Genomic DNA, 17297 nt, shown 5'->3' on the forward strand with positions numbered 1-17297 from the left:
TATAATTATATATATTCAATATACACATATAAATATACAAATACAAAATTGAATATATTAATTAGTTATCAAAGATAAATAGATACATGATAAATTTTACATTACATTAATTTTATAATTTATTATATAACTAATAATATATATTAATAGTTATTATATAAATATACAAATACAAAATTGAATATATTAATTAGTTATCAAAAATAAATAGATACATGATAAATTTTGCATTACATTAATTTTATAATTTATTATATAACTAATAATATATATTAATAGTCATTATTTAAATTTTGAAATTGCTTTATAAATTATAATATACAAATACAAAATTGAATATATTAATTAAATATCAAAAATAACTATACACATGATAAGTTTTACATTACTTTAATTTTATAGTTTATTATATAACTAATAATATATATTAATTCTCATTATTATTTAAATTTTGAAACTACTTTATAAATTATAAACCATAGCGGTTTTTCACTTCCCCTTTGAAGGGCTATCTATAATAGTGCATAATAGTTATAATTTTTAAATTGGCATATGATATTAATCATATATTTGGTCTCATCAGAATCCATGGGGTGAGGCATGCAGAGAGCACAGGTCATATTGAAACCACGATTTCAAAAAAAATCATTAGTTGCTTTGACACTATCTCACATGCCTCTCACAATTTAAGGTGATTGAGGCCCTTTCAGATTTTGTTGATGATTGCCATTGCTCCTCTACTCCTCTGTTTAGGGTTTTTCAGAGGTTAGAAAGAAAACTAAAGAGACAAAATTTGAAAGTTCCAAATTGTTTCCACACTGATTCCACATTGACTTCACTTCTATCTTATAATGAACCATATTTCTGAGTGTATCCTCAATTCTGTGAGTTTTTTGTATGGTTTCATAGGTTCTTGCAATGATTTTTTGTTTTTTCCCCAATTTTAGGGAATTTCATGTGATTTTTATGTGCTTTAAATGCAAACAAGTCATTGAAAATTTTGACAACCATTTTTTTAAGAATTGAGGTGTTTTTAAGGAAAATATTGGTTGGCTCTAGGATCCAAGATTAATTGGATATAAAAATATATATATAATCAATTGTAAATATTGTCTTTGAAAAGATGGCACTGCACAAAAATTCAACATTTTCGCAAGCAAAAACAGAGGGTTATTTCACAAAAACGAAGTATGCAATAATCAAAGTGCTACTCCTTTAAAACAAATTCGATGCCTTATCAAAATAAACAGATTGGAGGATCCAGGGAAACCCTACGAAATGGCTGCAACCTTCAATCACTACGATCAATCCCTCACCAACCACGGAAATGATAGCTACCTGTGGAAGGGAGGAAAGATTTTTTTCCAAAACGAAGTACTCAGGGGCATCAGAAGCTCGAGGGCAAATCTCAGGGTAGTTGGACAAAATCCAAAATACTCTTCCTAAGGAAAAGGAGCAAAATCAGAACTATGGCAAAATGCATCCAAATAAAGGTTCAGATAAGAAAGAATGAATTACCATCAGAAAAAAAAAACGCAGACAGAAAGATTTCAGCCATCCCAAATTCAAACCTGTAAGTAAACCACCTTAGCATAAAATTCCAGAACCTAATACATTGCCCCTCGGTTGTAAAGTTAGGAAAACCATAGATTTTAAAAACCATATCCTAGCCATCACTAGCCAACATAATACCAGCCTAAATCTGTCATATAAGGAAGCCTTAGGTTTTAAGAAACAGCCCAAATCCCATCAAAGTCCTAACCCATCTGCAAAATATGTTAATTGATTGCATCTCATAGCCAAAACCCTCCGCCCAAATCAACATTCGACAGAGTAGTATGTGAAGTAGCAACAAAACCCCAGTTGAATTTAAAGTCCATCATTAGGAACAGTTGTGATGGCTCTAATACATTAATACTAAACAACTATCACAGCGAAAATTGATGGATGGCATGCGATAATCTGGGAGTCTTTGTCTTACGGAATGGACCTGAAGCAAAGGACCCAAAACTCATTGATTGGTTGAATAAATTCTGCGGAGAACAAGTATGTCTTCCCTATCTAATCATTTGATTCATTTACATTGTAAGAATATATACATCAAAGATAGTCTCATTTCTAGGTTTGTATGTTTTAATAAGGGATATAGTGTAAAAAAAACTCAATGGATGCCAAACTGTAATGAAGATTCGGTAAAATCCTTAATAATGCCAACCTGGGTTGAGATTAAAGAAATTCCAGCTGAACTTAACAACTTTCATATCCTGCAAAGAATAGGATCTTCTATCAGCGAATTCTTAGGCATAGAAGCTAAGTACAAATTTTCTAATGGAATTAAATTATTAATCAACCTAAAGCCTGAACAACAAGAGTTCAAACAGATTAAAGTTATAACCGATAGATCTATTTATAATCTAAACTGTGTAAAATATTATAAACACATCCATGAAATTGTCCTTCTAGAAACCAAGAAAGATACAGAGGTAGGAAGTTTCAAATATATGAGCAGAACTTCAGCTCTAGGCACGGTTTTTCCAAGATTAATTGTTTGGAATAAAAACAAGGTAAGAGAGCAACTAATCCCAAGGATCAGCTACACAAAACAACAGTGCCCTCCTCAACGCTAATCAATAGTAGAAAACAAAGTGGTTGTTTGGGTAGTTTGATTATGCAGACTGGAAAACGAGATAGAAGAAGGGGAAATCATAGAAGAAGAGAGGGACAACAAAGAGTGCGCTAGTAGCAACTCCACTCCTTTCCAATAAAATAGTCAAGAACAAGGAAATAACAAAGAGAATATCCAAGATAAAGAAGAGGATGAGCTCAATAAAATCAATGAAGTTGAAAGGAATATTAATAGCCTCCAACAATGTGAACTATGCAGATGTAACAACTCTTATAGTGGATAAACAAAGGAAAACATGAAAAGATATAAACAACTGGTTCATGAAATATTATTAGTGAAAAGTGACTAATGTAATCAACTAATTTTATGGGACGAAGCCCACAAAGAACATCAATATATGGAGATAATAGAGAATCACACAATCTTATCAGATTCAGACCTAGAGATAAATAGACCCATAGGGAAAGCTTTAACAGGAGAGAAAATCAGGTATGATACAGAGCTCACAAGAGTGAGAGAAGAATAAGGAAATAGGGAGATGATTAACGACCCATTAAAAAAGGAAGGACTCAATAAAGAAATTAGAGCTCACTCAGATCACACAAAGGGCCAGAAGAAAGCTAAATCACAAAATTTGGACATCAACAAAACCACTAGCTTCAAAAAAGATTATGAGATAACAGACAAAGGTGAGTCCTCTTCTATTCATATATCAGAAACAAATAGCAGGGAAATGACTAAAGAAAATATCAAGGATCCATTCACTGAGGAAGGACTTAATAAAAAGTGTAGTCCGAAAACGGACTAGAGAAAGGAACAAAAGGAAAGATCTGAATTAACCCCTCTCAAAAAAGGCAATGAAACAATAGTTAATACTAAGAATGTAGGGATACACACAATGAGTGATGAGATAGAGAGGAGTCTAATTCCACCTGCAACATCAAACTGATGGGAGAATATAAGAATTAGGGAAAGAGCAAAAGAGATCAAAAGTAAATATCATAAATTTTGGCAAACTCCAACAAATGAAAAGGACCCATTTGAAACATACAACACACTGCAGAATTATAAGGACAGAGACTATTCAAAGAATCACAACAAGAATCTCATACCGATCGAGGTAGAGACATTCTTGAGCAAGCTCAAAGAAGCCAGTCGAGAAGACAGATTATAACAGGAATATGGACAACATAGAAAAGAACAAAATAGATTCAAATCAACTATGAGAAGAATTTGGAATACAATATATACAGGAGCGGAATAAGGAAAATCTAAAGGTCAACAGGAATGTAGAACAGAAAGAACAAAGGAAAGAAACAGAGAATGAGATCATTGACATTGGCCAGATAATACAAGAACTAAGAGAAGGAGAGGACATAGCAGATGAATCAATAGCAAACCGATTCACAATGCTAATGGGCATATTGATAAATTAGGCATAGCTACCAATATGGAAGGCATAGAGGCACCAAGATGTGGAAAACTAAATTAAAAAATGAGGGATAAAGTCACTTGCTGAACTTGGAACTGCCACAGGAAAAGCAGGGAATCAAAAAAAGATCCAAGATGTTTTAAAAGTAGGGAAAGTTCCTTCCCACTGAATAATGAGGTTAGCTACATGGAATGTAAGTGGGGACTAAATGTCCATAACAAGAAGCACTTGTTTAAGTGCATTTTAACACTCTTTAAGCCAAAGCTAATCCTCATTCAAGAAACTAAGTTAAACAGAGAAGAGGTAGATAAATTTAGTAAAAAACTCGGATATTGAAAATCAGACTTGATAGAATCTACTGGAGCTTCAGGGTGCAATGGGATAAATTGGGATCCTACAAAGATTGAATATCAACAAATAGCTGGATGGGGGGGAGAATCAAAAGTATTAGAAATGGCATTCAATTCATACTCATAAATGTTTACAAACCAACACCAACAGCGGACAAGAAGGCATTATGGAAAGAAATCAGCATATTCATGAAAAATAACCAAACAGAAAACTTTCCTCTAGGAGGGTATTTCAATGCCATTTTAAACCTCAAAGAAAAATATTAAGGATCACAAACAGTAACACAAGTGATGACAGATTTCAAAGAATGATTTGCAAGGAATAACCTAATAGATATCTGGTTAACTAATGGGTTATATATTTGGAATAAAAGAAGGCCGAACTTTTGTCATATAGTGCAAAGTTTGGATAGATTCATATTCAAAGGAAATCTAGGTACTTTCAATCACGCTATTCATTCCACAATCCTACCCAATGCTGCTTCAGATCATTTCCCAATCAGATTAGAAATAGAACAAGAAAAACCATCAAGGAATCCTTTCAAATGTGAGAAAATGTGGTTTCTAGATGACAGTTTCATGAAAAACATTAAGCAATGGTGGTTAGAAGGCAATCTCAAAAGATCTAAGATGTTTTGTTTTGTATCTAAACCAAAACTTTTAAAAGAAAACATTTGAAGGTGCAATAAAAATCATTTCAACAGTAATTTTAAAGAAAAATTGGATAATGAAGATAAATTAAAGAAACTCAATGAAGAAGTAATTAAAAAAGGAAGGGACAATGACAAATACATCAGAGAGAAGGAATTACTTGAAAAACAAGAAAACTTATTAGCTAAAGAAGAAATATATTGGAAACAAAAATCACGATAAACATGGTTAAAAGAAGGTGATCATAACACAAAAAAATTCCATAACAAGAATGTTAATAGAATAGCAAAGATAAAGAATAGCAAAGGAAACAGAAAACCTAAACCAAGTAGCAGAAGTATTTGTAAATTACTACTCAAATATCCTAAATAACTTTGAATACTCAAACCTGACAGCTCAAAACATTATGAAAAGCTCAATACCAAAATTAATAACAAATGACGACAATAAACTTTTAAATAAAGCATTTTCGCTAGAAGAAATTAAAGCAGCCCTTTTTAGTCTGAATCCAAATAAATCCCCAAGTTCCCATGGCTTTCAAGCCTTTTTCTTCCAAAAGTGTTAGGACATTTTAGGATACAATTTATGGAAAACCGTTGAAGCAACCAGAAATTCATAATCTTTATTAACCAAAATCAACAATACCTTTCTAGCCTTAATCCCAAAGAAAGCTAAACATGAGGAACTTGGGGACTTTCGACCGATAGCATTGTGCAATACAATATATAAAGTTCTATCTAAAGCATTAGCTAACAGACTTAAAATTGTTTTACCAAAATTAATATCAAAAGAACAAACAAGCTTTGAACTAGGTAGATTGATGGAGTTGTTATTATTCAAGAACTTATACACTCCACACAAATCAATAAAAAAGCTTGCATGTTGATGAAACTAGATATACAAAAAGCATATGATAAAGTAGATTGGAGATTTCTATGTAAAATGTTAAAAGCCTTTGGGTTTTCATGTCAGTGGATAAACCTAATCTTCAATTGTATCGCAACTCCCAAAAAACCGCTCCTCATAAATGGCACTTGAGAAGGATTTTTCAGTATATCAAGAGGAATAAGACAAGGTGATTCAATCTCACCTTTCTTATTCATCATTATGGCAGAGGCTTTTGGTAGAGCAATTAAGAAATCCCAAGAAGAAATAAAAATTAGAGGTGTCATAGCAACATAAGGAATACCCAATGTTACACATCAGCAATTTGCATACGATACTATCCTTCCAAGAGAAAGTACAATGGAAGCACATAATTTCAAACAAATAATCAAAGCATATATGGAAGCATCAAGACAAATGGTAAATGTTGAAAAATTAGAGATTTTTTTCTTGAACACATCCGGATATGGAAAGAAGTATTTGCAATCTGATGGGATATGAAAAAGACTCTTCCCCCTGTAAATATCTAGGAATTCAGCTGGAAAAAGGCAATAGAGATAGTAAATCTTGGAATCCCATTATAGAAAAGATAGATAAAAGAATGGAAAGTTGGAAAGGAAAATGGTTAACCAAGGCGAGATGAGCAACTAAGATAAAATCGGTCCTATCAGCCATTCCAACATATCAAATGTCATGCTTACCACTACCCAAAGGTATCAAACGAAAATTAGATAGTAAGCTAAGAAACTTCTTCTGGAAGGGAATTGAAGACAAGAAAAAACAAGTAATGATAAAATGGGACAACATATGTAGACCTAAAGAACGAGGAGGTTTAGGACTAAAAAATCTAAGCTAGCAAATGAATCTTTGGGAATGAAAATAGTTTGGAGAATGTACCATGAACATGAAAGCAAATTGGCGAAAATTCTATATCAAAAATACCTCAATAGTTCAGACCCTTTATCTTTGTTTCGATCTAGAAACCCGCCAAAAGGCTCTAAACATGGAACTTTATGATGCATTGTTGTTCCCTTATTAGTAATAATTTAACATGGGATATAGGTCAAGGTAAGGAAGCCTTATTTTGGGAAGACTCTTGGGATAGGCATCCACCTCTAAATAGTGATAACTTCCCTCCAAATATCAAAAACACATTAACTAACATATGGGGTAAGTATGTCAATGAATAAACAAATTATAATCAAAGATCAAAATGAAAAATGGAAGTGGAAATCTGTAGAGGAGACGAACTTAACTGAGGATGAAAAACTTCTATTTTAACAATTTCTCAGCCGAAAGCAAACAAACTATAAAGAGAGAAATGACAGATTATTTTGGGGAGCCTCTAAAAATGGGAAGTACAATGTAGAAAGGGGGCATCATTTACTTGGATGAAGGATCTTGGATTATCAAACAAGCCAAGCCAAGTTCTTAGGGGTAAGTTCGAAGAACTTAGCAAAGTTAGAGGCCCTAACGAAAGGTTTAAAACTTAGTTTGGAATCAGGGATAAAAAAGTTGATTATTGAAGGTGATTCGAAAATAATCTTAAATGCAATAAGAAAGAGAGGTATGCCTAATTGGAAACTAAACTCCAAACTTGAATATGCATTAACACTACTTGACAAGTTTGAGGAAACTAGAATATATCACATTTATGGTAGTTTTGTCTCATGCCTTCGAAGACCGAACCAAAGCGTTTAGGGGATCTATCAAACCAGAACGTTGGAATAGGATGCCGAGGGATGTAGATGATATGAATAAACTTGCAGTCTTCAAGGCTTAGGGTGAGAAATTCCTTAATTACGACTTCAACTAGAGAGCCAATAGCTTGATCATAGGATCCTTTATAGCTTGTATGGCCAAAGCACAGGCCACACATTAGGAGATTATATGTCTCTGTTCTAATATATTTGATGAAACCTGGTTAGAGGGTCCAAGCCAAGATCTTTGGGGTAAGTTCGAACAATTTAGCAAAGTTAGAGGCCCTAACGGAAGGTTTAAAACTTAGTTTGGAATCAAGGATAAAAAAGTTGATTATTGAAGGTGATTCGAAAATAATCTTAAATGCAATAAGAAAAAGAGGTATGCCTAATTGGAAACTAAACTCCAAACTTGAATATGCATTAAAGCTACTTGACAAGTTTGAGGAAACTAGAATATATCACATTTATCGTAAAGGGAACAAAGAGGCAGATAAACTAGCTTTGGCGCAAATGGGGAAGACCTCCTCATCAGAAATGCTTAAAAAATCTAAATATATGGGAGCTAAATAATAAATAATATCTAATTATATCAAAATCTTTTAGAATAATAGGTAAAATCTAAGTTATATTAATATAGTTGGTTTCTAATAAGGATTAATGGAAGTTTATCATTGGTTTCTTCTTTGCTTCTATCTCCCTCTTATTGGTCTTCCTTTCTTCTCATTATCCTTCCCTAGGTTTCCCTTTATGCTGGCATTGTTCAGATTCCTTCTTTTCCCTCTCCCCCCTATTGATATCCTGGTGGTGTCTCCCAATTTCCTTACTCCTAGATTCTCCTTTGTGTCTTTTAGCTTTGGTGTTTAGCTTAGTTCTTAGTCTGGGTTAGTAGCTTATTTAGCCTTAGTCTTAATAGCTTGGTTAGCATTCATTAATGTCTTTGGTTTTCGAGATCCTCATACTAATTTATCTCAAGCTGTGGTGTAAGAATAATGATTATACCCATGTTTGCTCTCATACTATATGATTTGCAGACAATGTACCAACCTGTGCTTCACAGAAGCATCTCGAAGCATCAGGTGTTTTCTTGGGATCCTCGCTCATAATACTTATAGCTTGTTCTCTTTTTGTCTTCTTTGTATGCACTTTGTAGTTTTTGGTTTTATGGTTATGTGCTTTTCTTGATCTTCCCTTCGATCTAGCATGGAGTCAGTCATAGTTTTGTCTCATGCTTTCAAAGACCAAACCAAAGCGTTTAGGGGATCTATCAAACTAGAACGTTGGAATAGAATGCTGAGGGATGTAGATGATATGACTAGACTTGCAGTCTTCAGGGCTTTGGGTGAGAAATTCTTTAATTATGACTTCACCTAGAGAGCCAATAGCTCGATCATAGGATCCTTTATAGCCTGTATGGCCAAAGCACGAGGCACCCATTAGGAGATTATATGTCTCTATTCTAATATATTTGATGAAACCTGGTTAGGTCTTTATCGAGCGGTTTGTAGCATTACCCATAATCTTAAAATCCCTTATCCCGAAGATTACATGGTTTATCCCCTAGAGGGTTTGCTCCATGCAAGAGTAGATCAAAGGCCTATACTGCTTGTAAGGGACCAAGCCCAGTTTGACCTATTGTGGCCAAAAATGGAATCTAGCATACATTTCCTACTTCAATGGAGGGGAATTGTGAACGATGATAACCAAGAGTGGTTCTTCAATTACCTGTGGATTTTTGGTTATCAACCTTCGCCAGAGGTAGATTATAGTGACCTAGATAAACTAGATTTTGTCCTCCCAAATTTGAGTAAGTGTGGTAGAAAGAAAGGAGCACTCGTACACAATTCAAAATCAGTATGAATAATTGCCATTCATGTGAAATATTGCGGGTCAAACATCCAACCAAAATAAATGCTGAAAATACCGGCAATGTGTTTTCCAAAATATCGCTGCATTTTTTCTTTGGGTATCGCCAAATGGCATTGAAAACTAGGGGTTAATTTAGCTGATTACCGTTGACTATTTTTAAAATTAAAAATTGGCAATCTGTTTTTAGGTTTTTGATTTTTATCTCAAACATGAGTGATATTTTGACCATTAATATTATAAAACGGGAGCGATATTTTCATCGTGACAAATGCGAGCAACGAAGGGAGGGTTTGCTCAAGTCTAAATCGACTAGATATTTGCAGATTAACTAAATAGTTGCAAACTTGCAGGTAGAAGCAACTGAATAGTTGCAGGCGGATCAACCGGTCACTGGATAGTTGCATATTGACTACGGCAAATCGTCAGAGGCAAATCAACATACCAAGTAACATTATTTTCTCATGGACCATTATTTTTGTTTTCATTGAATTTCTAGAATATTAAAAACTTAATATATTATTTAATATGTTTTAATTTGATTTTATACATTTGTTTTTGGAAAAGATTAAAATTTAAAATACAATACTACTAAAAAATTATATTTATAATATTTATAATAAATTTAAAATATTTAAATTACATTAAATGTAAATTAATTTAAATTAACAGTATTTATTAAATTTAAAATACAGTAAATTTAAAGTAATTTAAATTTACTGTATTTTAACTATACAATAATACTATTTTATTTTCATTTTTAGAAAATGTTAGCTTATGATAACAATATTTTTTACAGATTTAAACCTAATAATTATTAATTAAAATATTTTAATAAATTTATAATATATATTAGTAGATTTATTATACTCTAGATTTTTAACAGATTTTAATAGATTAATAATAGTATTTGAATAGATTTTAATACATTAATAATAGTATTTTAACAAATCTATAAAATATTAGAATGTTACTCATTAGACGCTTTCTAATTATAAATCGTTGTTTTTATCCTAGCGGTAATCAATGAACATGTCCAATGTATCCATTGCCTTAAGTATATGACTTCAGGCATAAGCCAATTGAAATACCATTTTATGAAGATTCCATGCAATGATATTACACCATGTTTAGAATGTTCTGAAGAGGTTACAAGAGAGGCTTTGACAAGCTTTCAAAAATATGCACAAAGGCAAAAAAGAGGACATTTGAGGCCATGGCAGCCCCAATGGGGACTTTTAGTTCTACAGGATCACAAACAAGTGGAGAGACTTCTTTTATGGGACCTCGGAGACGAGGATCGAGAAGTGGGAGTGAGTCTTTATTAGACTTTTGAGTTCTATGTAACACTCATGTTGCTCAACCCAGCTTGCTAGACACTGCATGGAACAAAGAGATGCATGAGAAGACAAAGGTGGCTATTACAAGATTTTGGATTTGCAATGATAATCCCTTCAATGCTTTATGCAGTCTGTATTGGGATCAAGTGGTAACTTCGATTTCTTTGTCTGGTAAGAGGTTCAAGCCCCCAACTCCTAATGAGGTGAGTGGGTCACTGTTACATGGCGAGGTAAGAAACGTACATCAACTTGTGGACGAGCAAAAGAAAAGTTTGGGAACAGAAAGGTTGCACTATTATATCCAATCGATGGACAGATGGCAGGAATAGGACGCTCATCAATTTTATAGTTGCTTCAAGGGGACAATTGGTATTTCTAAAATAAGTTGATGCCTTTGATCAAGTAAAAAATGCACAAAATTTGTGCAACATGTTGGATGAGGTGGCAATAGAAGTGGGAGTGGCAAATGTCATCTAGATTGTGACTGATAATACAGTTGCGTATGTGGCAGCCAGTAGACTTCTGATAGAGAGACATCCCACATTATTTTGGAGTTTTTGTGCTGGCCATTGTCTCGACTTGCTTCTTCAGGATCTAGGGAAACTGAGCTGGGTGGAGAAGGTGGTTGAAGATGGAAGGAATATTGTGAAGTATATCTACAATCATACATGGGTCTTGAGTCTTATGAGAGCACACTAGTGGTAAGGGTCTTGTACGAGCATGGGTCACACGCTTTGCTACTAATTTTCTAAACTTGCAAAGCATATCTGAGACATTGTTAGACCTGAGGCGCATTTTGCTAGATAAGAAATGGTTAAACAGTCCTTATGCCAAAAACCTTGAAATAGATTGTGAGAATTGTGTTTGACGCTAGCTTTGAAAAGCTAATGGAGGAGATCCTAGAAGCAATTTTTCAAGTCTTCATTGATGATTTACTATTTAATTTTGAAATATTTTCAGTGGCTGATTTTTGTATTTTTTTTATGTTTGTGTCAGAACCATTGTTGAAAATTCTACGAATTGTGTATGGGGATAAAATCCCAATGGGGTTTCTATATGAGACCATGGATAGGGCCAAAGAAGCCATTCAGCACTTGTATAGATCAAATGAGACCAAATATAGACCCATATGGAACACCATTGACCGTAGGTGGAACCGACAACTCCACCAACATATTCATGCAGCTGCCTACTACTTAAACCCCGAGTTCTATTTCTCCAACAATTTTAGAACAGATGCAGAGGTTCAAATTGGCTTGGACACATGTATTCGAAGATTGGTTGCTAATTTGGACCTCTAAATCCTCATACTTGATGAGTTGCAGAGCTACAAGAGGGAAGATGGGCCATTGTTTTCTTCTCCTGATTGCAAACGTAGGAGATACACCATGCAGCAAGGTAAACAAGAGCATGTGTTTAGTTTTAAACCTTTATCAAACCATTTATTTCGCTCATGAAGTTTATTGGAAGTTTTACCACATCATAATTGGTTTTTTTTAATCCTTCCAAATCTATGGTGGGAAGATTATGGGGCCAGAACGCCTAATCTTCAACTTGTCATCCAAATTCTATCGCAGCCTTGTAGTGCTTCTGGCTGCGAGAGAAATTTGAGTACTTTTCAAAACATACACATAAAGAAGCGTAATAGGTTTACTCAAAAGTGGTTGAATGACTTGGTTTATGTGAAGTATAACCTTCTCTTGCATGAGAAGAAGGTGAAAGGGAAAGCTTCATATGAAGCACTTGACTTGGATGACATTGATCCATATTTAGCAGATTGGATTGCTTCTCCTGATGGTGAGGATGCAAATGTGGATGTGGGTGATCCTTTATTGACAGATGAGCAACTAGTTGAGTTTGAGATAGAGGCAGATGACTGGGATGCGAATGTGGCAAAACATGAGGAACATGAGCTTGGTCATCCATCAGAGGCTTTTGTCAAGCGTGAGGCACCTATTAGAGCACCTATTGACGATGTTGTTAGTGCCACAGCAACTACTTCAACACCACCCACCCAACAGCAGCGGTCTCTTTTGATTTTTACTCATAAACGCAATTTATGATTGCTACTTTTAGTCTTCATTAATACTGAAACTTGAACTTAATATGTATTCAGAAGTTATAATTTCATGGAGTTTGACTTCTATATGTATTTAACTTATTTATATTCAAATGTAGTACTTGTTTTTTGGTTTATGATTGTAGTACTATGTTAATCTACTAAGTTTTAGTTGCTATGAATTACTGTTTAACTCAAAACTTTGATTGATATGTGGTGAATGTCTCAAATCATTACATATTCTACAAATTTGGTGTGTATATGCGTTTTTAAGAATATTTTAAGAAATTGTATATTTTCAAATGTTTGATAAAAGTGCCTATTTATTGCCAAGTTTTTGCCGATTCCAAGATTTTAAAAAAATTTGGGTCTGCTGAGATATTGCTGATACTGAATTTTTAAACTATGCTCGTACATATGCTCGGGCAGCTCGAAATCGATGAAGAAGAGGCTGAAGAGTACATTCTAGTTTTTATGCGACCAGAAGCTTAAAATTAAACATCTCAAATTTTGCTATGAACAGTTAAGGTTTCAACTTCCTGCTCGTCTATTTGTAAATTTTGTCTCTGAATATCTTAGGATTGCCAGATTGTACTGGTTTTATGGTGTATGTTCTCATTATGGCTCGAGCAGAACTATGCAGTATAGAAATGCCCTATCTTGCTTTTGAACTTTATACAAGTTAGGACATGTTAGTCTCCTGTTAATAGCTGGTATCAATTATACTGGTTTCTTTTGGTTTCTGTCTATCGGGTAAGAAGGTTTTCGTATAAAAGAAGATGCAAATTTTGACACAAAACAGGCATACATCACTATAGTATTTTGACATTAATAATAAAATCAGATAAACTTATAGTATTAAACAATGGTGTTAATTCCATCTTTGCTGAAAAATGGTAAATTAATATCCAGAATGAATGGCATTTATTAAACATAAATGGCGGATGACTGGTATATCAATCCTCAGAATGACTAGTAAATCGATTTTCAGAATGATCAGTGAATGACTGGTTTAATTAAATTTTATCTTGGAATTGGGAGATTATAGGTTTAGCCCAATAGTTACAGGGCGATCATAAGAACAAATGTGTATGAATATAGCAATGCAATATACAGAATTTCCTCTGACAAACAGAAACAAAGTGATTTAGATTCCTATATCATAGTTAGTTTTAATTTGTAATAAATCACGATATAAGTAAACACTTAATAAGAGCTCAAATCATTAAGTTAAGGTAAACAACTTGATTATTCATGATGATGATGCCACTTGAAAATGCACTACGTATCAATGAAAATTAGATTAACCGGACACCTAAACTGGCTTTAACATAGCAGACAGAGAGGAAAAGCAACTGACCTTTCAAAATAGTGCTTCAATTATACTGGACACGTTTCCTTTAAAATCAGGATAACATTTGACAAACTAATATAATATGAATGTTCAATAAAGAAATCATACATAATCATATCTGTGCAAAGAAGATTATAAGTAAAGTGTATGGGTTGCTCTGTTGAACTCCTAAAAACACTATGATATACATATATTAACTCACATAGCAGATATTGTATATGAGTTCAAGAAACTCAATTGGTTTATACAAAAGTCTATGCCAGTGTTTTTATGGTATTAGCAAGCTGGTTAAATCATTTAGCCAGCCCTAGTTCTTCAATAAAGGACATTTCACATGAAGAGTTTGACAGATCTATAAGTTAGCTATTCCAGAAATTGATAAACAAATCTCCTAATCATAACTAACAGCCATCAGATTTAATATAAAAACATTCAGTTCAGACAGGATATCAACATAGTAGACTAGGCCCCTGTATTATCACTATAATATACATAGTGGCTTTCTAAATATCCTATAAACTGGTAAGTTTTAATCATAAGATTTACTCCTATATTAAACAAAGAGTTGGATTAAACTTGAAATTGGTGATAATGGATATTCAAATACTGTGATTTCTTTGTTTATCTTTAGTGTTATATGGTAAACTATTGGGCTTTCTTTTAGCTTTTTAATTTCGTTCCTCTGGTATTATTAGCTCACATTAGTACAGGACTCTTAATATTTAATTAGGTTTAGTATTCTTTAACCATTAGAAAATAAAGAAGCAACAACTAACCTAAATGTTCAGACAATGACCAAGTCTCCATACAACAGCAGCTTAATAATAATGGAAAAACCACTATATTCAAAATAAAATAGAGAATGCATAATTAATTAGATGACTTTATGCTTGATCTACTAACAAGGAACTTAGCTAAAAGCAAAGTGCAAGTTCAAAGAATCAAAATTCGGAAATCCACAAACAGAAAACATTCACAAACAAGCAAAAGGCAAACATCGGTATATGACAAGAAAGTAAAATTCAATAATGGCAAGCCAACGTAATTTCTGGTTTCAAGAGATGTAATTCATGTACAGATATGATCAAAATGTAAGAGAACAAACACCCTCTCAAACCATGTAAACAAGATAAAAGATACGAATATGTTAAATTTGATTATTATGTAAGAGGGGGTATGCCCTCTCAAAGACCTCTCATAAAATCATAAGCAAATGTACTCACATGTAGACAGGATGCTTTCATCCCAGGCAATATTGGGGGTTTTCTTCCCCATTCTTTTTCCTCCAATGCCCACACTTTGAACAAGGAAAAAAAATGTATTTTTTTTAAATCAATAAAATATTAGCATAAGCCTTTTACCGATCAAAACAAAAACAAAAGAAAAAAGATTAGTTGGATATAATCAGGATTTTTTGCAGATTTCCCGCTTCTATGATATATACTAAGGGTAAAATTTTAATAGACTTTAATCTTCAATTATAAGCTTAGATGACAATTTTCTTTCAGCCATCAACACAATCTTCTTCCTGCCATCTGAAAGTAGCATCTCTAAAATGGTTTTCCACATCGTTCTGTAAGATTGGGAGGCCATCAAATCCAGTGCACACCCAGGCTCGCACCTAGAGCAGGCTTGGACCTGCACTTGCACCTACCCCTGACCCCTATGGCTGGCAACTAAGATTAATACTGATATATGATTACCCTTGCATCTCAAATGGGTCAACATCCAGATAACCATGATTAAGACAAATGTTCAAACATTGCTGATACTAGCTCAAAGCATATCAATATCATGAGATGAAGTGATTTGTTTAAGAAATGCAAGAAGCACAATTTAGTTAATAAACCAATTTGCAAAATGACAGGATGCTCTCACTAACTGGTCAGGATTATTAGAGATTTGTCATGAAATCGTGTGATTAACACAAGAAAGAGAAACTAATGATAAGACATGTCTCTTTGCATCATGATTTATCCCTCCTAACATAAGATATAAGAAGAAAATCGAATCATTCATCTGATCATCGATTGGAATGTCTTTTATTTATCCCATTATGGATCTTCTCTTTATTAAGTGATTTCCTATTGGCACTGTTGGTTGAATATATTTAAAGATCAGATCAAAGACAGCACCCCTGTTGCAAGCATCATTTCATACATCAGACATAGAAGCAGTTTGAATTTGTATAACAGTATATCAGGTACAGCAAATTATTGCTTTAACCAATAAAAGGACTTGCTTGCAAGGATTGAAGGATTACATAAGAAACAGCAATTCTATCGCTATAAGCAATAAGGATCAGATATTGCATGTTTTAAGACACATACTAGAGACAGCAATTCATATTTCTATAAGCAATACCATCAAACCTCTGTTGCATAGTTGAATTGTGATAATTGATATGGCAAGGATCATTGCACTAAGTGCAAAGACACATCAATTCAGTTTAGCATATATTAGAGATAGCAAGTGATTGTTATTTTACATATTTATCTTTGTATTATCTATTACATAGTTTAATAGTGTGATCAGATAGTGAATGTAATTGTTCTGATATTCCTAGTTAAATTAGTATCAAGCTAATGAACCTGCCAGTCTGTGGAGATTAGGAGAAGATGAAAAAAATTAAGGAACTGGTGTCAAAATTGGAATAACAGAAGCTTCAAGTATGAGAGAAATTGAAAGCACGTGATGATGACATCACATCATGGGAGAACAAAGAAACAAGCAAAATAAATTGGCTCAATCATTGGACATGCTAACATAAGCACGCAATAATAATGAACACAGTGACTACAAAGGAGAATATAAATGGAAATCAATCAATCATCACTCAAACTTCAACTCAGATATGGCAACAACTAATTCGAGGACAATGCTAACACCGACATTCCCATCGAGAGTTGGATGTCGAGAAAGTAATGAACCCGCATTGATGAATCTACATGATCAAATTCAACAAGATTGGTGAGAGGGAGATCTACAACCACATGTCTCTATAAGACTATACTAGCACTTGCACCAGAAGAAG

The 17297-nt window shown here is 33.5% G+C and overlaps 1 protein-coding gene across 1 annotated transcript in view; it reads right to left on the reverse strand.

Moving 5' to 3' along the window:
• The window catches only part of LOC149562411 (Acyl-CoA N-acyltransferases (NAT) superfamily protein), a 72194-nt gene that overhangs the window by 19048 nt on the left and 35849 nt on the right, over window positions 1-17297 (reverse strand). The window lies entirely within an intron of this gene.

The sequence above is a fragment of the Cupressus sempervirens genome, chromosome 4 (assembly GCF_028749045.1).
Source record: "Cupressus sempervirens isolate cs-2001-9-10 chromosome 4, ASM2874904v1, whole genome shotgun sequence".
In the NCBI taxonomy this organism is placed as follows: Eukaryota; Viridiplantae; Streptophyta; class Pinopsida; order Cupressales; family Cupressaceae; genus Cupressus; species Cupressus sempervirens.